Genomic DNA, 24,842 nt, shown 5'->3' with positions numbered 1-24,842 from the left:
GAAATCTAACTTGTACTATAGGCAGTAGGAGGGAAAAGGGGAAAGAAAAGGGAGGGGGGATAGAAGGGAGGGAAGAAGCAATAAGGGTAAAGGGGAAGGAAAGGGATAATGGGAGGTGGGACTGATGGAGGTGGTGGTCAAAAGCAAAGCACTAGTGAGGGGGGGAAAGGAGAAAGGAGAAAGAAAAGCATAAATGGGGGTGGAGGGAAAGGATGGAGAGAAAGACAAAGATAGTAATCATAACTGTGAATGTGAATGGGATGAACTTTCCCACAAAACAGAATCGTATAGCAGGTTGGATTAAAAACCATAATCCTACAATATGTTGTTTATAGAAAACACATTTGAAAAAGAGTGACACATACAGGGTAAAGGTAAAAGGCTGGAGCAAAATATATTATGCTTCAGCTGAAGTAAAAAAAAAGCAGGGGTAGCAATCCTGATCTCAGACAAAGCAAAAGCCAAAGTAGATCTTGTCAAAAGAGATAAGGAAGGAAACTACATCCTGCTAAAAGTCACCATAGAAAATGAAGTAAAATCATTACTAAACATATATGCACCAAATGGTATAGCATCCAAATTCTTAGAGAAGTTCAGAGAGTTAGAGGAAGAAATAGACAGCAAAACTATCCTAGTGGGGGACCTCAACCTCCCCCTCTCTGAACTAGATAAATCTAACTACAAAATAAACAATTTCTTGTAAGTTAATTACAATTAAGTTAACAATTTCTTATAAGTTAAGGAGGTGAATAGATCATTGGAAAAATTAGGTATGATAGACCTGTGGAGAAAACTGAATTGGGATGGAAAGTAATGTACTTTTTTCTCACTGACATATGGCGCATACACAAAAATTGACCATGTACTAGGATGTAAAAACCTCACAATCCAATGCAGAAAGGCAGAAATATTAAATGCATCCTTTTCAGGTCATGATGCAATAAAAATTATACGTAATAAAGGGCCATGGAAAGATAGACTAAATAATAATTGGAAACTAAATAATCTAATTCAAAAAAATGATTGGGACAAACAACAAATCATAGAAACAACCAATAATTTCATTCAAGAGAATGACTGAGACAACATACCAAAGCTTATGTGATGCAGCAAAAGCAGTTCTTAGGGGAAGTTTTATATCTCTAAATGCTTACATACATAAAATAGAAAAGAGGAGATCAATAAATTGGGCATACAGCTAAAAAAACTGGAAAAAGAACAAATTAAAAATCCTCAATTAAACACCAAATTAGAAGCATTGAAAACAAAAGGAAAAATTAATAAAATTGAAATTAAGAAAACTATTGAACTAATAAATGAAACTAAGAGCTGGTTTTATGAATAAACCAATAAACCTTTGGTTAATCTAATTAAAAAATAGAAAGAAGAAAACCAAATTACTAGTATCAAGAATGAAAAGGGTGAAACTACCATCAAGGAAGAAGAAATTGAAACAACAATTAGGAATTATTTTGCCCGACTATATGCCAACAAATTTGACAATCTTAGTGACATGGATATATATTTACAAAAATATAAATTGCCCACATTAACAGAAGAGGAAGTAAAATACTTAAATAACCCCATCTCAGAAAATGAAATTGAGCAAGCCATTGATGAACTCCCTAGGAAAAAAATCTCCAGGGCCAGACAGATTTATATGTGAATTATATCAAACATTTAAAGAACAATTAATTCCAATACTATATAGACTATTTGGTAAAATAGGTGAAGAAGGAATCTTACCAAATTCTTTTTATGATATAAATATCGTGCTGATACCTAAACCAGGAAGAGTCAAAACAGAGAAAGAAAATTATAGACAAATTTCTCTAATGAATATAGATGCAAAAATTTTAAACAAAATATTAGCAAATAGATTATAGCAACTTATCACAAGAATAATACACTATGACCAGGTGGGATTTATACCAGAAATACAGGTCTGGTTCAATATAAGGAAAACTATCAGCGTAATTCATCATATCAACATCAAAATTAACAGAAACCACATGATCATCTCAATAGATGCAGAAAAAGCTTTTGACAAAATACAACACCCATTCCTATTGAAAACACTAGAGAGCATAGGTGTAAATGGATTGTTCCTTAAAATAATAAATAGCATCTATCTAAAACCTTCAGCAAGCATAATATGTAATGGGGACAAGCTAGAAGCATTTCCAATAAGATCGAGGGTGAAACAAAGATGTCCATTATCACCACTGTTATTCAACATTGTACTGGAAATGTTAGCTTTAGCAATAAGAGAAGAAAAAGAAATTGAAGACATTAGAATAGGCAAACAAGAAACAAAGGTATCAATCTTTGCAGTGTTAAACTTAGAGAATCAAGTAAAAAACTACTTGAAATAATAAACAACTTTAGCAAAGTTGCAGGTTATAAAATAAACCCACATAAATCATTGACATTTCTATATATTATCAACAAAGCCCAACAGGAAGAGGTAGAAAGAGAAATTCTATTTAAACATGTAGACATTATAAAATATTTAAGTCTACCTCCCAAAACAAACCCAGGAACTCTATGAACACAATTACAAAACAATTTTCACGCAAAAAAAATCAGATCTAAATAATTGGAAAAACATCAGTTGCTCATGAGTAGGCCAAACTAATATAATAAAAATGACAATTCTACCTAAGCTAATTTACTCATTCAGTGCCATGCCAATCAAGCTACAACAAAACTATTTTATAGAGTTAGATAAAATAATAACAAGATTCCTTTGGAAGAAAAAAAAGATTCAGAATATCAAGACAACTAATGAAAAGAAATGCAGGGGAAGGTGGCCTAGCCATTCCAGACCTTAAATTGTATTATAAAGCAGCAATCATCAAAATTTCTTGGTACTGGCTAAAAAATAGAGTGGTGGATCAGTGGAATAGGTTAAGTGTGCAAGACACAGTAGTCAATGACTATAGTAATATATTATTTGATAAACCCAAAGACCCCAGCTTCTTGGATAAGAACCCACTCTTTGAAAAAAACTACTGGGAAAACTGAAAGAGTATGGCAGAAAATAGGCATAGACAAAAATCTCACACCATATACCAAAATAAAGTCAAAATGAGTTCATGATTTAGCTATAATGGCTGATACTATAAGCAAACTGGGAGAGCAAGGAATAGTTTACCTGTCAGGTCTATGGAGAACAGAAGAATTTATGACCAAACAGGAGAAAAAGAACATTATGAAAAGCAAAATGGATAATTTTAATTACATTAAATTGAAAAGTTTTTGCACAAACAAATCCAATGCAACTAAGATTAGAAGGAAGGTAGAAAATTGGCAAAAAACTTTTATAACCAGTCTCTCTGATAAGGGCCACATTTCTAAAATATATAGAGAATTAAGTCAAATTTATAAGAATACAAGCCATTCCCCCAATTGATAAATGGTCAAAGAACATGAACAGGCAGTTCTCAGATGAAGAAATTAAAGCCATCTACAGTCATATGAAAAAAAATGCTCTAAATCACTATTGATTAGAGAAATGCAAATCAAAACAACTCTGAGGTAACACATCATACCTATCAGACTGGATAACATGACAAAACAGGAAAATGATAAATGTTGGAGAAGATGTGGGAAAATTGGAACACTAATGCATTGTTGGTGGAGTTGTGAAATGATCCAACCATTTTGGAGAGCAATTTGGAACTATGCGCAAAGGGCTATGAAAACGTGCATACCCTTTGACCCAGCAATAGCACTTCTAGGGCTATATCCCAAAGACATCACAGAAACAGAAAAAGGACCTACATGTACAAAAATATTCATAGCAGCTCCTTTTGTGATGGCAAAGAATTGAAAATTGAGAGGATGCCCATCAATTAGGGAATGGCTGAGCAAGTTGTGTTATATGAATGTGATGAACACTATTTTGCTGTAAGAAATGATGAACAGGCTGACTTCAGAAAAACCTGGAAAGTCTTGTGTGGTCTGATGCTGAGTGAAGTGAGTGGAACCAAGAGAACATTGTACACAATAATAGCCACATTGCATGATGACTAATATTGATAAACTTAACCCTTCCTGGCAATACAAGGATCTAAGACATCTCCAGAGACCTTGTGATGGAAAATGCTATCCACACCCAAAGAAAGAAGTATGGAAGCCAAATTGCTACTTTTTTTCTCTTCTGTTGAGTTTTGTTTCCTCTTTCTGATGGTTCCTCCTATTGGTTTTAATTTCTACTTACAACATCACTAATGTGAAAATATGTTTAATATGAATGTAAATGTATAGCCTATATCAGATTATGTGCCATCTTGCAGAGGGTGGTGGGGAGGAAGGGGGAGATAAATTTTAAACTCAAAAGCATATGGAAGTAATTATTGATAAATCAAAATACATTAATAAAAAAAGTAAAAAAAAGAAATTATCAAGGGAAATTGCCTTGATATTCTAGAACCAGAGAGTAATACAGAAATTCAAATAATCCACTGATTATCTCCTGAAAGTGACCCCCAAAGGCAAACTCTTAGGAATATTGTAGACAAATTCCAGAATTTCCAGGTCAAAGAGAAAATATTGCCAGCAGATGGAAAGAAACAATTCAAGTACTGTGGAAACACAATCAGGATACACAAGATTTAGCAACTTCTACATTAAGGGATTATACTAAAATATAATAGTTCAAAGGAGTTCAAAGGAGATGGGATTACAACCAAGAATTACCTGCCCAGCAAAACTTCGTATAATCCTTCAGGGGAAAAATGAGCATTCAGTGAAATAGAGGACTTTCAAGAATTTTTGTTGAAAAGACTAGAGCTGAATAGAAAATTTGACTTTCAAATATAATACTCAAAAGAAGCATGAAGAAGGAAACAGTAAAGAGTGATCATAAGGCACTTATTAAGGTTGTACTGTTTACATTCCTGCATGGAAAGATGATATTTGTAACTCACGAGTCCTTTGTCAGTATTAGGGTAGTTGGAAGGAAAAATTATATGGAGAGAGAGAAAGAGAGAGAGAGAACAGAGTGAGTTGAAGATGAAGGGATGGTATCTAGAGAATGAAATTAAGGGATGAGAGAGAATTATACTGGGAGAAGCAGAAAGGAAGATGTAGAATGGGGTAAATTATCTCACACAAAACAGACAAGAAAAAGATTTTACAGTGGAGGGCAAGTGGGGGAAGGTAAGAGGGAATGAGTGAATCTTATTCTTATCAGATTTGGCTTAAGGAGGTAATAATATACACACTCAATTGGGTATGGGAATCTATCTTACCCTAAAAGAGAATGGGGGGAAGGAGATAAGAAAGCAGGTGGATGGTAGAGGGGAGGGCAGAATGGGGGAGGGAGTAATCAGAAGCAAACACTTCTGAGGAGGGACAGGGTCAAAAGAGAGAGTAGAATAAACATGGGGTAGGATAGTAAGAAGGGAAATATAGTTTCTTTTCCACAACATGATCACTATGGAAGTGTTTTGAATGACTACACACGTATAACCTGTATGGAGTTGCTTGCCTTCTCAATGAGGGTGGGTGGGGAGGGAGAAAGGGAGAAATTTTGAAACTCAAGTTTTAAAAACAAATGTTAAAAATTGTTTTCACATGCACCTGGGAAATAAGATATACAGGCAATGGGGTGTAGGAATCTACCCTGCCCTACAGGAAAATAGTAGGGGAAGGTGATAAGTGAAAGGGAGGAGATAGAAGGGAGGACAGATTAGGGGAAGGGGTATTCAGAATGCATGCTGTCTTGGGATGGGGGTGGGATGAGGTGGGGAGAAAATTTGGAACTTGAAGTCTTATGGAAGTGAATGTTGAAACTAAAAATAAATAAATTAATTAAAAATATATACAATAAAATGTAACTGGGTAATGTTTAACAAAATAAATAATATAAAGCAACATTAAAAAGAAAATAAAAAATTTGAAAAACTATGTAAAAACAATTTTAACATTTTTTCAAATTTTGAGTTTTAATTCTCTCCCTCCTCCACTGCCCCCAATTGAGAATACAAGCAATTTGAGATAGATTATACATGTGTAGTCATGCAAAAGACATTTCCATGTAAGTCATTCTGTGAAAGAAACACAGACAAAAAATGATCCAAGGAAAATAAATAAACTAAAAAGAAGTGTCTTTAATCTGCATTCAGGCTCTACCAGTTCTTTCCCTGGAGATGAACAGCACCTGCCATCATAAGTCCTTATCCAATTGATTTCAGTAATTGTATTGCTGAGAGTAGATATTATTCATAGTAGATCATCATTCAGTATTGCTGTTACTGTATACAATGTTCTCCTAATTCTGCTCATTTCACTTTGCATAGGTTCATGCAAGTTCTTCCTTGTTTTTCTGAGAGCATCCCAACCATCATTTCTTAAAGCACAATAGTTTTAAATCACAAACATATACAACAACTTGTTCAGCCATTCCCCAGTTGATCGATATTTCCTCACTTTTCATTTCTTTGCCACCACTAAAAGAGCTTCTACAAATATTGTTGTACACATAGGTCTTTTTCATTTTTTTTTTAATTTCTCTTGGATACAGACCCAGTATTGGTATTGCTTGGTCAAAATGTATAGCCCTTTAAGCATAGTTACAAATTGTTCTCCAGAATGGTTGAATAATTATACAACTCCACCAATGGTTCATTTATGTTTAAATTTTCACATATCCCCTCCAACATTTCTCATTTTCCTTTTCTGTCATACAAGCCAATCTGACACTTGTTAGAAAGTAGATTAGAATTGTTTTAATTTGCTTTTCTTCCATCAATATAGATTTAGAGCTTTTGTTTTTCATATGACTATAGGTAACTTTGATTACTTTGAAAGCTGCCAGTTCATGTTCCTTGACCATTTATCAATTGAGGAATGGCTCTTATTTCTATACATTTGACTCCTTTTTCTATATGTTTGAGAAAGGAAGTCTTAACAGATAAACTCAGTGAAATTTTTTTTGATAGTAATGATTGCCAACTATGTATTTGCCTCCATCCCATTTTCCTCTTGTTTATCCTCCTCTCTCTTTTTGCCTTTTCCATTCTCAAAAGTGTTTTGCTTCTGACTTTTACATCCCCCAAACTGCTTTCCCTTCCATCAGCTCCCCCACCCTTTTCTTGTTCTCTTCTCTTCCTATTTTTCTGTATGGTAAAATACATTTCTAAATCCAACTAAGTGTGTATATTATTCTAAATCCAACTAAGTGTGTATATTTGAGACAATTCCGATGAAAGTAAAATTCACGTGCTCCCCTCCTCATTTCCCCCATTTTCTCCTCTACTGTAAAATCTCTTTCAAGCCTCTTTTATGTCTAAAAAATTATCCCATTTTACCTATCCCTTTCCCCTTCTCCCAGTGCATTCTTCTTTGTCATCCCTCAATTTTTTTTTTAGGTAATCAGACCATCACATTCAACTCACACCTCTGCTTTCTGTCTATGTATACTCCTTCTAACTGCCCTACCTATGAGAAAGTTTTTAGGAGCTATAAATATCATTTTCCCATGTGGGAATATTAACAGTTTAACCTTATCTAATCCCTTATATTTCTCTTTCCTGTTTACGTTTTTATGCTTCTCTTGAGTCTTGTTTTTGAAAGTCAAATTTTCTATTCGGTTCTGGCCTTTTAATCAAGAATGCTTGAAAGTTCTATATCTCATTGAATATCCATTTTCCCCCTGAAGGATTATACACAGTTTTGCTGGGTGGGTGATTCTTGTTTGTAATCCTAGCTCCTTTGCTCTCCAAAATATCATATTTCAAGCCCTCCAATTCTTTAATGTAGAAGCTTCTAAATGCAGTGTTATTCTGACTGTGGCTCCACAATATTTGAATTATTTCTTTCTGGCTGGTTGTAGTATTTTCTCTTTGATCTGGGAAGTCTGGGATTTGGCTATAATATTACTGGAAGTTTTCATTTTGGGATTTTATTTCAGGAGGTGATTGATAGATTCTTCTAATTTCTATTTTACCCTCTAGAACCCTGCTTCTAGAATATTAGGGCATTTTTCCTTGATAAGGTTTTGAAAGATGATGTCTAGGTGGGTTTTTGATCATGACTTTCAGGTAGTCCAATAATTCTTATCTTCTCTCCTGGAGATATTTCACAGTGTCTTCTATTTTTTTTCATTCTTTTGGTTTCATTTGATTGTTTCTTAATGTCTAATAAAATAATTATCTTCCATTTGCCCAATCCTAACTTTTAAGGTTTTTTCCAGTAAGTTTTTATGCCTCCTTTTCCATTTGGTCAATTCTACTTTTTCAGGAGTTCTCTTCAGTAATTTTTTTTATATCTATTTTTCCCATTGGCCAATTCTGCTTTCCAAGTCATTCTTCTCTTCCTTGAATTGTTGTGCCTCTTTTACCATTTGGCCTATTCTGTTTTTAAGGTGTTATTTGCTTCAGGTGTTTTTTTGTTTGTTTGTTTGTTTTTTTTTTTTGTGCCTCCTTTACCAAGCTGTTGGCTCTTTTTTTCATGATTTTCTTACATCATTTTCATTTCTTTCCAATTTATTCTGTACCTCTCACTTGATTTTTAAAATCTTTTTGAGTTTTTCTAAGGCCTGAGACCAATTAATATTTTTTCTTTGTAGCACTGGTTGAGGAAATTTTGACTTTTTTGTCTTCTGAGTGTATGTTTTGATCCTCCTTGTCACCATAGTAAGCATGAAGAATGAAATAATATATAAGAATTCAAAGAAACAGGAAGATCTTTAAAAAACTAATTTAGAGGCAATAATGGGGAGTAAAATATTAAAAATAACATGAGAGACACATATAAAGACAAAGAGAAGGACAGAGAGAGACTTAAAGAGTAAAGAAGAGAGAGACAGAGACAGAAAAACAAAGACAGGAGTGGAAGGAGAGAAGTAGGGAGAGAGGGGAAAAAGGGAGGAAGGGAAAGAGAGAACAATAATATAATGAAAAAATAATAAAAGGAAGTTGAATTATTACTAACCATAAGAACAATAATGATGGTGATGATCATAGATGATGGAAAACCAAAACTACCTTTATCCTTTTGTTGCGAGGTAAGGGACTGCTGGCGAAGAATGGTGCATGCATTGTCAAATGCTGTCAACATACTGAGTATTCTTTATTTGACTGATTTGCTTTGTTTCAAGGAGAGTTACATTTTGAAATGAGGGAGAACTGGCAAAGAGAAACAATTCTGTAAATGACAGTGATATGAAAACAAAAGGACATAAAAAAAAGTATACAACCAATTTTAAGGGCATTTTGGTGACCTCCCTTGGGGAAGTAAAAGTCAGAAGGAAAACTCTTTTGAGATTGGACAAGGCAAAAAGAGAGAGTAGGATAAATGTGATGAAAATAGAATGGAGGAATAATCTTTTAGAAGATTATAGGTCAAATGATACAAAATCTTTGTGTTATTTAATATTTCATGTTGCAAGTTAATTCTTCACCCAAAATATTAAATAAGAATCTCCAGCTATGTTAGCGACAAGAATACATTTTGCTGTCCCTTGAAGTGTAATACCTTCAGATATGCAGCTTGGTATAACAGATAGAGGGGCTGGTTTATATATTCAGCAAATGGTATTCAAGTCTCGCTTCTTTCACATATAGGCTGGATGACAATGGGCAAGTCACAACTTCTTATTTCTCCAGGCCATTCTCTAATACTATCAGTTTTGGAGGAGCTTTAGATTTATATTAGTGGAGAGAATATCCATACCCCAGGATTTTTCCCAACAGATCTGGAAGTCACAGATCTGTATTCCCATGTTTTTCCAAATAAATATCATTCCATTATCATTTTCTATCCCTGAATAGGCTCAGTACTGGAGAAGTACACAGAAGAATTATTATATTTAATCCAGCCAAAATGCATAGAATTAATACAAAGTCAACATTATTTAATGGGAAAAATAAATTACAACTTTCTTTTTATCTTGTTCTTTAAAAATTGTTTCTCTGAGTAAGAAAAAAAATAAATCATATATCCCCCTTTTTTTGGAGAAGAACTTTTTGCCATCACTGGCCAAATCATATTTTATGGAATTCTAATACCAGCACTCAAGATTTGTTGAAATGGAATTTCCTAATGAAGAGAAACTTGCTGAAAGACACATTCCTAATCCTGAATGCTTTGTTTCTTTTTCTTTCCTAGTTCTATCCTTTGTTCATGTGATAGTAGTTTATTTCTCTCAGGGATTTGGGAGTTGGTTAGGATTTTAGTTGAGTTTTGAATAATTGCAAAGTGAAATGGTTAAAAAAGTTACTTAATCTGGATTCAGGAAAGCACAGGCTAGGATGTTATACACAGAGTTTATTCAGAAGTCTGCATTCAAAAGTCAACTGAGCCAATGAGTGACTAAATTCTCTGAAAGAGCAAAGAAACTAAGATAAGTATTTTTTTCCCTGAAGTTTAAAAAATCATTCAAAACAATAACTTCTTTGTCCAATATTCAGTTGGCAAACTTTCACTTTGGAGATATACCATAGGATCTAGATTCTTAATTATAATACCCATCAACTGAACTTTAACCATCTTATTAGAATACTGAAAGAAATCTGTCTGATTCATTTTGGGGCACATTTTTAAAAAATATATGATGTCAATGCAATTAACAAGAATATTTTCAAATCACTTATCTGGTGTCATCTATATGCAGATGTATTATATTCGTCATTTGACCCCATACTTCATGAAATTGAATCACCTTCATAAACTGAGTTGGTGGTATTTGAGAAGTATTTGATGAGTAATAAAGTAGTGTGAATCTCTGACTAAAGTTATAAAATTCACTTTTAATTCTAAAGTAATGGCATTAGCACTTAACCCAAAATAAAGTATAACATACTTGAGTGATTTCCACTTTGAATAGTTATCACCTAATTTGTTAACATCCTGCTGTTTGACCATGTAAAATGTTCTTTGTCTTTGTCTTGACATTTTAGACATTAACCTAAATGTCAGAAGCGTTTAGTAATTTACCAAAATGAATCCATATTCACTTTTTTTTTGTCTTTTTAACATAATGATGGTATCGGTGTCTCTATTTTGGATCCTCCAAACCTGATATTCTTAACATTGGATTGGAAGATGCCTTATCTATCCCTTCTGGACAAACTTCCCTAAGGTTCTTAGAATATAATATGATATTTTGTTTTGTAGAATTTCTGCAGATTATTCCCTCTTTTTCCTGTTGTCAATGCTACTCTTTGCACTATTCTTGGCCCATACAGTGATACAGACAAATCACATAGAACACAAATGTTTCTTCTTTCTTTAAACCTAAGTTCATATTGGCTTTGTATATCCATATTTCCCAAAGAAAGAGAAAGCCAGATAGAATCAGGTTCATTATTTACAAGTTACCTAGCCATGTATGTGTAATTACCAATAATTTATTTGATGATTTCCAGAATTTATTTTGAGTGTTTTTTTTTTTACTCCGGGTTACAGACCAAGTTTACACAAAAAAAGTGAAGTGGATAATTAGTTCCTGTCTAGTTTTTGTGTGTTTACACTGTAGTATAAGGATTTGCAGATTTTGTGCTAGGGATGGGGGTTGTAATATTTGTGCTATATTAAGTAAGTCACTTAACTCCTCTGGGAATTAGACACCAAGGGCTTTTAATATAGTCTAGCATTATGCTCAGGTGAGCTCTTAAATGTAATAATAATTTATATAATTTATTAAGCATGGTATGTGAATAAAGAGCAAGCATCTGAGTCAGAAAGATGTTTATTAAATCTCACATGTGACACACATTTGCTGTGTGACCATGGACTAATTAATAACTCAGCACTCCAACTTAGGGTACCCCAATTTAAGAAGACAATTGTAAATGAAGGCAGAACTGTATTAGAATACAAAATTCCTCAAAAGGAGTTCCTTATAATAATGAATACATAGGTATGGTAAAAAATGAAATCTAATTTATGCCCCTATTATAAGGTGTTGATGTTGTAATCAAAGTCTGTCAGCAAACTTTGTGTATGCTCAAAGAAAAGAAGAACCCCTTGATAAATATTGATAGACTATCTGTATGAATTTATTCATGATCCATTTTGTGACCAGCACAGCACCACAACCATCAAGGTCTATAGCAGTACAAGTCTACTGAATTGGACATTTTTGCAGACTAAGAACAAACAATTATACACTGAGTTCAGCTGAGGCAGATATAAACTTGAAAAGCCAGAGAAGATCTTCAAACATCCCCTGAAGCAGCACTTCCATTAAGGTGGCCTGTCTATGGACTGTCTGGAAAGTAACATCAATAACCAGACCAGGCTGAGGGCAGGACAATCAAGAGTAAAGCCTCAAAACTCATCCATTTACTCTTCAATTTGCCTATTTACTGTGGATATATGGTCACTTTAAATTCTTTCTGTCTGTCTCTGTTTTTGTCTGTTTCTGTCTCTCTGTCCCTGTCTCTATGTCTGTCTGTCTGTCTGTCTCTCTCTCTCTCTCTCTCACACACACACACACACACACACACAAAACACACACACACACACAGACACACATACACATACATACACAAACATTTGAAAAACCAGTGGGTATGGCTAAGGTAAATCAGGATATTAATTATAATTTAAGTAAGAATTAAGATAAGTCAAATAAGAAAATAAAAGGGTTTATTCTCTCCTCAAGGAAATAGGAAAAAATAATCCCTCTTTCTATAGGGGAAAAAGTGACACCAGATATTTCCATTTCTGAGGAGCAAGATGAACAACGAATTTAGGGTTAGGGGAAAGCTGGAGGGAGGCAGAATCCCTTACTAGAAAGAAAGATGGAATCTTAACTGGCTCATATAGCAAGCAGAGACAATAAAAATAAAATCTCCTAAGGGATATAAGCAAAACCACGCAGCTGATATCAGCTACTAAAATTAAAGCCTGAAGCCCCAATCTGAGGGACAGGTTGTCAGCATCAACTTGACACCAAGTTAAGATTCAGGATAATTTATGAAGGTTAGCATTCTAAACAAGAACTGAGTATAAGAACAGGATTGGCATGGGGGTGGGGTGGGGAAACAACTGATAAAGTTAAGCCAAAGAACTAATGAAGGAATCCTCTTCTCTACAGAATTATCTTATTTATCTGAGAATTTATTAAAGTTATTTTAGTAGAGATTTTTAAACTGTATCAAATATATGTACATATGTGTATATGTGTGTATATGTTATGGTTATAGAGCTGAACATTTTCTTTTTCTAAAAAATGTTTTAATAGTATTTTATTTTTCCCCAGTTACATGTCAAGAAAATTTTTACCATTCATTTTTACAAGACGTTGAATTCCAACTTTTTCTCCCTCCCTTTGTCCCTTCTTCTGAAAATGGTAGACAGTTTGACATAATTCATGTATGTGCTATCATGTAAAAATATTTCCATGTTAGTCAGTTATGAAAGAAGAAACTGACAAAAAACACAAGAAAGAATAAAGTAAGTGAAAAAATACTTTGATCTGCGTTCAGAGTTCATTAGTTCTTTATCTGGATATGGGTAGTGTCTTCCTTTGTGAGTCCTTCGTACTTGTCTTAGATCATTGTGTTGCTGAGAAAAGTTGAGTCATTCATAGTTGATCATCCTGCATTGTTGCTGATACTGTGTACAATACTTTCCCGTTTCTGTTAATTTCACTTTACATCAGTTCATACAAATACATCCAAGATTTTCTGAAATCATCCTGTTCATCATTTCTCATTGCACAATAGTATTCCATTACATTCATATACCACATCTTGTTCAGCCATTCCCCAATTGATGGGCATCCCCTCAATTTCCAATATTTTGACACCACAATAAGGGTTGCTATGAATATTTTTGCACATTTAGGTCCTTTTCCATTTTTTATGATGTCTTTAGATTACAGACCTAGTGGTATTATTGGTGGATCAAAGGGTAAGCACAGTTTGGTGGCCCTTTTGGCTCAATTCCAAATAAAACTGAGTATTTTCTGACTCCTAGAATATAAGGGAATGACCTTGCAGCTTCTCCAATATGAACACTTGTAGCACACTTCCCTCCTAGAGATATCAGTGTACCTAACATTCTGGGAAAGTGGACAAGTGGATGGTAGACAGAAAAGTAAGTATGCTGAATAGTGGGTAAAACATGAACTAAGAAGTAAGAATCATAAACTGAGAGTTGGGAGAGACCTCAAAGGCCCTTTATTTCAAATGTGAACACTCATCACATCATCATCTAAACTTTGCTTGAAAAACTGCATAAAGGAAAAGTCTTTGACCTTCTAAGGCAGCCATTTCCATGTTTAATTTAATACTGTTTGGTCATTTTAAGCAAAAAATTTCTTTGTACATGGTAACCATTGCTCTTAATTTCATCGTTTGTGGGCCAAGTGGAATACATAAAGTCCTCTTTCTATATAATCCATCCTTCACATTCTTGAAGTTTCATTGCTAAGGCTTCCCTTCTACAGGTTAAACATTCACAGTTTCTTTAGCTGCCTCATACAACTTCATTTAAGTCCTTATCACTTCTCACCTGGATTGTAACACTATTGATTTTTTTTATTCTATCAGCCTTCAAAAAAATTTCTTCATTGCATAGAATACAATCAACACTCTTTCATTAAAAACCTCCTGCATGTCAGATAATGTGATTGTCACTATGATTAGGTAGTCAAAGATGCAGCATTCCCTATCCTCAAAGAGCTTATTTCCAATCAGAGATGACATGTACATATATGAATGTATTATACAAAACATGAAAAGATAGGGACAAAGTAACATAAGACAGGATGGCACTAGTAGCTGAGGGGATCAGCAAATGTCTCATGCAAAACATGGATCTTGGACCGACTCTTGAAGGAAGTCAAATACTACTACAGGCAGAGAGGGGGAGGTGACCTAATGCAAAAGTTAAGGGATGGGGTCAACAAAAAAGTTGAATCACTCTACTTTTCCTCAGGTGATTATTTTGGTTCTATATACCTTGAATAGTTATCCTATCCCTTATATGTTCCTCCTCCATACCCCTCCAAGGTAACTTAACAAAGCTCTTTTTATTGTTCTTAATAACAATTTTCTAGGTCAACTTATTTTGAACTTTAGGAATCTTCACACTATTTTTTAGGGATCCATGCTGTGCTTTTCTATCCCTCATTAACTTTCTATACTTCCATCTACTGAAAATGTCTTTTTAAAATCTAAGTTGGATGGTATCTCTGTGAACTCACACTGGTTTCTCTACTAATTGCAATTTTTGTTTTGTCTTGTTTTTCATTAATTAGAGCTTTCAAGCCCTCCTAGGCAAACTTCACTTGTCAGATATTAAGTTATGGCATCTTTCTTTCATTGTTCTGAAATATAAAAAAAATTAAAATTATCTAAAATCATTTCCCACCTGGCTGCTTTCCCAGAATTCATGATCTGCAACAACTTATCATCTTTGAAGATGACTTGAATTCAGAAACTCACAACTTCTCAATACCTCTTCCTCTGGATCCCCTCCCTCTTTATGATTGGAAAAGGTAGAAGGTACCATTGGATAATTTCTCTCAGATCCTCCATTTGAGGAGGATACCATGAGTATTCACTCGATTATTGCCCACTCAGGTGCTCTCTTGGACTTCATGATGTATACAGACTCATAATCCTGCAAAGTGTGTCAACTCTCTCAGAATCTCGGCAGTACATCATCATGTACATGGTTTCCTCTCCTGTTCACCTATATCCTCTCCTTCATACCTCTCTTTTCAGCTTCTTGTTCTGTAGTTTCCTCTATTAAATTGTAAGTTACTTGAGGACTGCCATACTTTTCTATTCTTAGCACTTAGCACAATACTCAGCAAATAGTAGGTGCTTAATATATATTTGTTGATTTTGATTCTAATTTAAAAATCATTTTCTTCAAATATAGGGTCCATGTAAGACTTGTTCAAGTTTCCTATCTTCATGTGTTATAAATTCTAAATAGACTTCTTCCCAAACTTTCCATTATTTCCACTCCAGCAACCAATTCCTCTTTATTGGTCTGATTCAGGTTCAGAAAAGCAGTTGCTGTTTTCATTTCCTTCACTAGTGGAAACATTAAATTGTCATTAAGGGAGCCCCAGAAGTTCTTAGCTGCTCTTCTTTAACAAAAAGAGTGCACCAGCAAGGAGTTTGACAATGGAAATATCTGGTCATCGCTAAACAATATCTCCAAGACAGACACGATTTAATTTCTAAGTCCTTGTCTATTTTCTCCTTTTATCAAATTATCTTATAAACTATTTCCATAGCTATATCTGTTCTACTTTTGCTTCTTTTGATCTTCAGATAAATGTTTCTTATGCAAAAGTTTTCTCCATACTATAAACCACTGTTTGGTTTTTGTTACTAACCCATAGCGTATTACCTAACACAGAACCTGTAATCAATAAATGTTGATTACTTGACTAATGTGATTCCATCACTGACCAAGAGACTATGCTTTTCCCAAAAGTCCAGGAATTCAAATACCATTCTCATATACCATCTAATTGACCAGGTATCCACTTTCCAAATCTACATTTACCTAATAAAACAGCTGCTGAAATCATTACCACATGTCCCCATAAGGACATCAGTCTCTAAGGAAGTCTTAAAAACTGGATATGAAGCAGAAGCCATTGATTTTATCCTTCACTGTTAAGTGGAGAGGCTATCAGATTCATCTTGTAATTTATTTTTTGAGAAGTCCTTAGATTTAGTCAAATAAATTGTTAAAGAGTAACATTTAAATAATACCAAAGAATAATAGAAATATACATGACAGTATTCAATGTGTTACCAAAGATGACAAACTCAATGGATAATAGCAAATAATGATAGATAACAGTACATATAATTACTAGTCATGCAGACAACAGGTTGGCATCTTGACTGACCTGCAAGATCTTGAGGGTAATAGGAGGATGACCTCTGGCTCAATTATTACATTCTCTAAAGTGTATATTTGGAATTATATGTATAAGAATAATGAAAAATAAAAATCATTGACACTGAGTGTTGGGAAGAATCTCCATAGACATCTAGTCAAATGCATTCACAAAAGAAATATCCATTATAACATACCTAAGAAGTGGGAACCTCCAAGAAGGATAATATAATCACCTTTTGAAGCATCTTATCACATTTTATTTAATATCAAGTATACATTAACCTTTTTGAAATTTCAATCTATTGAAACTGGTTATTCACTTTGGTATTAAACATAGAAAGTTTACTCTATCCTCCATATGATATCCCTTGAAATGTTTAAAAACAAAAATTATATCCCTCAACCCCTCAGTCTTCTCCTCTACAGGAAAAAAAAAAAAAACTTATCTTCTATAGTATAAACACCACAAATTCTTTCAATTGAAATTGAATAGACATGTAATTCAGACTCTACCACATTCTGATTTATTTTGTCTGACAACTCATCCATATACAAATGTACACTTTTAAATTTGTAGGTCAAAATTTGGTGAAAAATTCTAAATGTAGTCTGAGCAGGAAATTGTAAATAATGGATAGGACCAATTAATTCCTGGAGATTTTTACTCTTACAAGAAGCAAGATGCTGCAATAGATAGAGCAGTGGACTTGTAATCATCAATACTCATTTTCATGAGTCCAAATCTGACTTCAGAGACTTATTAGCTGTGTGAACTTAGGCAAGTGACTTAACCCCATTTGCCTCAGTTCCTCATCTGTAAAATGAATTGGAGAAGGAAATGGCAAACCATTCCAGAATATTTTCCAAAAGAACCTAAAAATGGGGTCACAAAAAGTCAGATACAGCAGGCAGAGCCAAGATTGTGGAGTAAAAGCAGTGACTTGCTTGAGCTCTCCACCAAACCCCTCCAAAAACCTGTAAAAATGGCTCTAAACAAATTCTAAAGCAGTAGAACCCACAAAAAGACAGAGTGAAACAAATTTCCAGCCCAAGACAACCTGGATGGTTGATCAGAAAAGTATATCATGCTGGGCAGAGAGAGGAACTCAGTTTGTCTTGAGCAGCAGGCAAAACAGGCCTGGGGGAACCTGGAACAGCCCCCAGAGGACTGAATCAAAGGCATCTGCGGTGGTTTGCAGACTTCTCAACCCTCAAATGCTAAAGACGACTTAGACGGTCAATAGGAAAAGTCAGTGACTGTGGTGAGAAAGAATCTGGGTCCCAGCCTCAGTCCCCACACATGGCCGCAGGGTGGCAGCTACTTCCAGAATTTCTGGCCCACAGAATGAGGGGGAATTGAGTAGTTGATCAGAGGGGGATCACAGGGATCTCTTTTCTGGTGCTGAGACAGAATTCTCTTGTTTTGCCCTTGCTTAGACCTGGGTCACAGTTCTGGGTGGCAATCCTGGGACGAGGAGGAGTGCTATCGTTGAGGTGGAGCTTGTAGTAGTAGGGGAGATGAAATCCTCCTCACAGTTCCAAGGCAGAAAAGAGTGCTTGTGGACACTCATAGACCAGACCACAGGCCAGGAAAGGAGTAAATACCTCGCCCATTATCATACCACCTTGGAAGAACTAAAAATTTACAGGTCCCTAGAAGTTTCTCTGAAAACAGCTGCACAAAACCCCAGAAGCTTGAGAGAGTATATTCTCCACACTGGAAGCAGACCCCTACCTTAACAAGGAGTTTATAACTCGAGTAATTGCCTGGGATCATGAGAAAACTGGGCAAAAAAACTAAGAACATAGAATCTTTCTTTGGTGAAAAAGAAGATCAAAACATACAAAGAGAAGAAGACAACAAAGTCAAAGCTCCTATATCCAAGGCCTCTGAGAAAAATATGAACTGGTCCCAGGCCATGTAAGAGCTCAAAAAGTATTTTGAGAAGCAAGTAAGAGAAGTAGAGGAAAAACTGGGAAGAGAAATGAGAGTGATGCAGAAAATGATGAAAAACAATTCAACAGAAGGAAGGAAAGGAGGGATAAAGACTTCTGCTCCTGGGAGCCAAGATGGCAGAGTAAGAGGTGAGTCTTTCTTCCTCTCCCTTATTAACTCCTGAAAGCCCAGAAAATGTCACCCCAGGAAAAACCCTGGAACAGCTGAACCAGAAGAAAGATGGAGTACTGCAGTGCAGTAGCCCAGGTAGCTTGAGGGATTAACTGAAAAGGCCCCTCTTACCCTGGGGGAAGTGGAGCAGTGCAGAATGGGAGGCTTCCCAGCAAGCTAGTGGAAAGATCCACCTCACCATACCAGGAGGAGATTCTGAAGCCCAGGCGGTAGAGCAGGCAAACACCAACACCTGGACCCTGAGTGCCTCATTGAGGGTGGGGGGACTGGTGGAAACCAGCTCAGAAAACCACCAGATACCTTGGCATCCTACAGCAACTGGCTCTCCCAGTGCCTCAGCAAAACTAAGGGAAGCAGCACTCCAGGGGGTCCCAGACAGATAAACACCCTACAACATCCATCTGAAAAGAGCAGAAGAAAGCAAAAGGAAGGAAAGACCTGGGTGAGCAGTAAATCTCCCTCCCTTCTTTCCCTCTGCTGTAATAGTTTTTTGTGCCTTCTCCTGTGATGTAATTTACCCTTGTCTGACACCTCCTTTCCTTTTCTTTCAGTTCATTTTCTTAGTTAGATCAGATTAATTCACTTACTTGGATCCATTTAACCCACTTGATTAGATTTTTTTCATCATTACAACAAAGCCAATTTATACCCACCCCATTTATGTATACCCCTTTAACATGGTGTAATAACAATACAGTTCTCAAGGGTTACAAGTGTCATCTTCCCTTGTTGGGATGTAAAGACTTTTCCCTTATTGATAATATGTTGTTACTTTCTGTCCCATTTATCTTTTTATGTCTGTCTTGGGTCCTGTATTTGAAGATCAAATTTTTTGTTGAGCTCTGGTCTTTTTATCAGGAAGGTATGAAAGTCCCCTAGTTCATTGAATATCCATCTCCTCCCCTAAAAGATCATGCTCATTTTCACTGAGGAGTTGATCCTTGATTGTAATTCAAGCTCCTTTGCCTTATGGAATATCATATTCCATGCCCTATGGTCTTTTAATGTAGAAGTTGCAAGGCCCTGTGTAATCCTAACTGTGGTTTCATGATATTTAAATTGTTTCTTTCTGGCTGCTTGCAGTATTTTCTCTTTCGCCTGGTAATTTTGAAATTTGGCTACTATATTCCTTGGCATTATCAATTTGGGATCTCTTTCAGGAGGTGATGGGTGGATTCTTTCTACAGCTATTTTACCCTCTGGTTCTAGGACTTCAGGTCAGTTTTCCTTGATTTCCTGAAAGATACTGTCCAAGCTTTTTTTTTTTTCATCTTGATTTTCAGGTAGACCAATAATTTTTAAATTGTCTCTCCTGGATCAATTTTCCAGGCCAGTTGTTTTGCCTTATTCTCATCAGACTAGGTTTAAGAAGGTAACAACATAATCAGCTAGGTATAGAAGTCTAACATGCCCCATAGGCCATAGGAGGGAAAAGGGAAAAGAAAAGGGACTGGGCTAATAGAAGGGAGGTGGGACTGAGGAAGGTGGTGGTCAAAAGCAAAACATTAGTGAGGTGGGAAACAGAGAAAGAAGTAAGAAAAGCTAAGTGGGGGGAAGTATGAAGAGAAAGACATAAATAGTTATCATAATTGTGAATGTGATTTATGAATGTAATGGAATACTATTGTGCTGTAAGAAATGATGAACAGGCAGACCTCAGGTAAAACTAGGAAGACTTGTATGATGTGATGCTGAGTGAAGTGAGCAGAACTTGGAGAACATTGTACACAGTAACAGCCACATTTAGTGATGACTGTCTTTGATAGACTTAACCCCTCTCAGCAATACAAGGATCTAAGACATCTCCAAAAGCCTCATGACAGAAAAAGCTATCCACATCTAAAGAAAAAAACTATGGAGTTTGAATGCAGATCGAAGCATACTATTTGCTATTTTTTTTCTTCTGTTGTGTTTTGTTTCTTCTTTCTGGTGGTTCCTTCTATTAGTTCTAATTCTTACTTACAACATCACTAATATGAAAATATGTTTAATAAGAATGTATATGTATACCCTATATTAGATTGTGCTCCATATTGAGGAGGAAGGTAGGGAAGGAGGGGGAGAAAAATTTAAAACTCAAAAGCTTATGGAAGTGATTGTTGATAAATCTAATACATATATACATATATGTATACTTGTTTTGTCAACAAGTCAACAGATTGCTAAAAAAGACCCAAAAAAATACTGAAGAAAATAACACTTTAAAAAATAGCCTAATCCAAATGGCAAAACAGGTCCAAAAAGCTAATGAGGATAAGGATGCCTTAGAAAGCAAAATTGGCCAAATGGAAAAGGAAGTCCAAAAGCTTACTGAAGAAAATACTTCCTTAAAAAATTAGAATGGAGCAATTGGAAGCTAGTGATTTTATGGAAATCAAGACACTGTAAAACAAAACCAGAAGAATGAAAAAAAAATAGGAAACAATGTGAAATATCTCATTGGAAAAACAACTGACCTGGAAAATAGATCCAGGAGAGAGAATTTAAAAATTATTGGGCGATCTGAAAGCCATGATCAAAAAAAGAGTCTAGATATCATCTTTCAAGTAATTATCAAGGAAAATTGCTTTGATATTTTAGAACCAGAGGATGAAATACAAATTGAAAGAATCCACTGAACTCCTCCTGAAAGAGATCCCCAAAACTCCTAGGAATATTGTAGCCAAATTTCAGAGTTCTCAGGTCAAGGAGCAAATATTGCAAGCAGCCAGAAAGAAACAATTCAAGATAACACAAGATTTAGCAGCTTCCACATTAAGGGACCACAAGGCATGCAATATAATATTTCAGAGGGCAAAAGAGATAGGATTACAACCAAGAATCACCTACCCAGCAAAACTGAGTATAATCCTTCAGGGGAAAAATGGAAATTCAGTGAAATAGATTTCTTGATGCAAAGAGCTCAATAGAAAATTTGACTTTCAAATACAAAACTCAAATGAAACATGAAGGGGTAAACAGGAAAGAGAAATCATAAGAGACTCATTAAGGTTGAACTGTTTACATTCCTGCATGGAAAGATATTTATAACTCATGAGACCTTTGTCACTGTTAGGGTAGTTGGAGGCAAAAAATTATATATATATATATATATGTAGATAGATAGAGGGCACAGGGTAAGTTGAAGATGAAGGAATGATATCTGGAGAATAAAATTAAGGGGTGAGAGAGGATTATATTGGGAGAAAGACAAAAGGAGAGGTAGAATGGGGGTAGATCAACTCACATAAAACAGAAAAGAAAAGGCTTTCTTTTCTTAGAAGGAGGGGGGAAGTGGGAGAAGGTGAGCAATGAGTGAATATTATTTGCATCAGCTTTGGCTTAAGGAGGGAATAAAATACACACTCAATTGGGTATGGAAATCTATCTTACTCTACAGGAAAATAGGGGGGAAGGTGACGAGGGAGCAGGGAGATGATAGAGGTGAGGGCAGATTGGGAGAGGGTAATCCAAAGCAAATACTTCTAAGGAGTGACAGGGTCAAAAGAGAGAATAGAATAAATGGGCAGTGGGATAGGATTAAGGAAAATATACTTAGTTTTTCACAACATGACTACTATGGAAGTTTTTTTGTATAACCTGTATTGAGTTGCTTGCCTTCTCAATGAAGGTGGTTGGGGAGGGAGGAAGGGAGAAAATTTGGAACCCAAAGTTTTAAAAACAAATATTAAACAAAATGTTTTCCCATGCAACTAGGAAATAAGATATTCAAGAATTGGGGTATAGAAATCTATCCTGCCCTACAGGAAAATTGAAGCAGAAGCGGATAAGTGAAGGTGGGGAGAGATAGAAGGGAGGGCAGATTAGGGGAAGGGATATTCAGAACACATGCCATCTTCGTGTGGAGAGAGGGATGAGGTACGGAAAAAATTTGGAACTCAAAATCTTGTGGAAGCGAATGTTGGAAACTAAAAATAAATAAATTAATTAAAAAAAGAAAAATAAATAAGCCAAGAATTCAGAGAGCTTTCTAAACCAAAAAAAAAGAACCAAAATCATGTTAGATACCACTGAAAAATGACTGAACTGAAATTGATTCTCTTAGTGGTGTACAAGGTGGCATTAGCTTTTTAGGTTGTAACATTATAGTTACACATATTGAATCTGACATAAACTAAATCTCTCAGATTTTATTCAAAGAAAATGATATCTATCAATACCTCTATTTTCATCTTTTTGGAAAGCCCCAAAATTGTAGTATAAAAGTTTACATTTATACTGATTGAATTTCATACTATTAGATCCACTCTAGTGCTTTAGTTAGTTGAGATTATTATTTCTAAAATTGTGATTTGTTCAGCAGCTTCCCTTTTCATTCTAGCTTATGGTCATCTGTAAATTTGATAAACATCCCAGTTTGTCCTTTATCCAAATCACTGACAAAATGTTAAATAACATAGGGCCAAGCATTGATATTTGAAATTATCCAGTGATTATTCCTCAATGTCCTTACATGTCTAATTCAACTTCTTTTTACTCTTGTTTATTAGATGGAATCTTACATGGTCCCTCTATTTTGAAATTTCTTCTGTGTCTTGTGCATGCCAAACATGTAGCCCTCCATTGTAGTTATTACTACAGTTTTTAATGATTTACAACTATAAAACATGGGAAGAATATAGTATTTAAAAGTCTTTGGTTTCAGCAGATTCTTGGGATCAATAAAAGAACTCTACAATTTTCCTAAAGGGATCTAGTCTATCCCAAAAGTTACTTCTAGTGATGAAAGGATGATATTACATCTATTTATATCAGCTGATCTGAAGAGATGCCATCAATGTATCTACATTTATGCAAATGAGATAGCAATGTAAATTGGTTGGAAACTATAAAGAGCTAAATAAATGTCAGTTATTTTTATTACTATCACCTCCAGACAGCCTAGAATCAAAAAGCAATACATATAGCTTTGTTGTTGTTGTTATTATTATTATTTCATGGTCCTCTGTTGATACTTTAAAAATCACACCTGGAATTATTAATGCTCATTGAACCTAAGGGAGTGTGACGGGTTGACTACCAAATGAAAATGATATGATTTCAATCAAGAACTGATTTCCAAGATTTTGTTGAAGATCTCCACTAACCGTGAGATAAATATTTTTCAGAACATGTCTGAGAGGGTAGAGGTTTAAAAAAAAATAACCTCAATTAACCATATATGTTTTCAACAAAATGATTCTGCTTAGTAACCAGGCAATTAGTATTTTTGCATACCAAATAGGTAGATGAATGGCTCATGCTGCTGACTAAATTACTCTGTCAAATAGATACATTGCTATTTACTAAAATTTATATTATTGCAACTCAGGATATCAGAGTCCACTCCTAAGACTATGCTACCTACTGAAAAACAAAACAAAACAGTTTTTTCCCTTTATTGGGTCAAAACATTTAACTTACTTATTTTAAAATCTTGCTATGGTTCTCAATGTGTGTATTTTTTTTTTAAATCACATGCTGATATAGCTTGGTATTTAGAGATATTTCTAACTTTAAGTCACTTGTAAAGGGTGCAGTTTGTGTCAGAGGCCAGATTGTAAAGCAGTAGGGGGGCAATTGCTGTAATTGTAAATTAGGATGTAAACAAGTACAGTGGCTGCAAAGGTCAAAGAAATGAGACAGATTATCTAATGGAGAAAATCCTTTCCCTCCTATTGGTACAAAAGAACAGTTATAAAGACTGCAAGCTGGCAATTACAGGGGATGTTACTTTCTTATTGCTTTATCTAAGAAAGGAAAAGATATGGCAGTCATGATCCTTTAGGGAGTGTATCAGAGGTATAGAAGAAGCCACAAAGATAGGAATGTAATGAATATATCACTGAAAGAAAAGTCTTAGGAATTCTATAAGCAAATTTTGAAAGATAAGTGTGAG

The sequence above is a fragment of the Vombatus ursinus genome, unplaced genomic scaffold (assembly GCF_900497805.2).
Source record: "Vombatus ursinus unplaced genomic scaffold, bare-nosed wombat genome assembly UNPS02007460.1, whole genome shotgun sequence".
NCBI lineage: Eukaryota > Metazoa > Chordata > Mammalia > Diprotodontia > Vombatidae > Vombatus > Vombatus ursinus.
Note: the sequence above shows the minus strand (reverse complement) of the source record.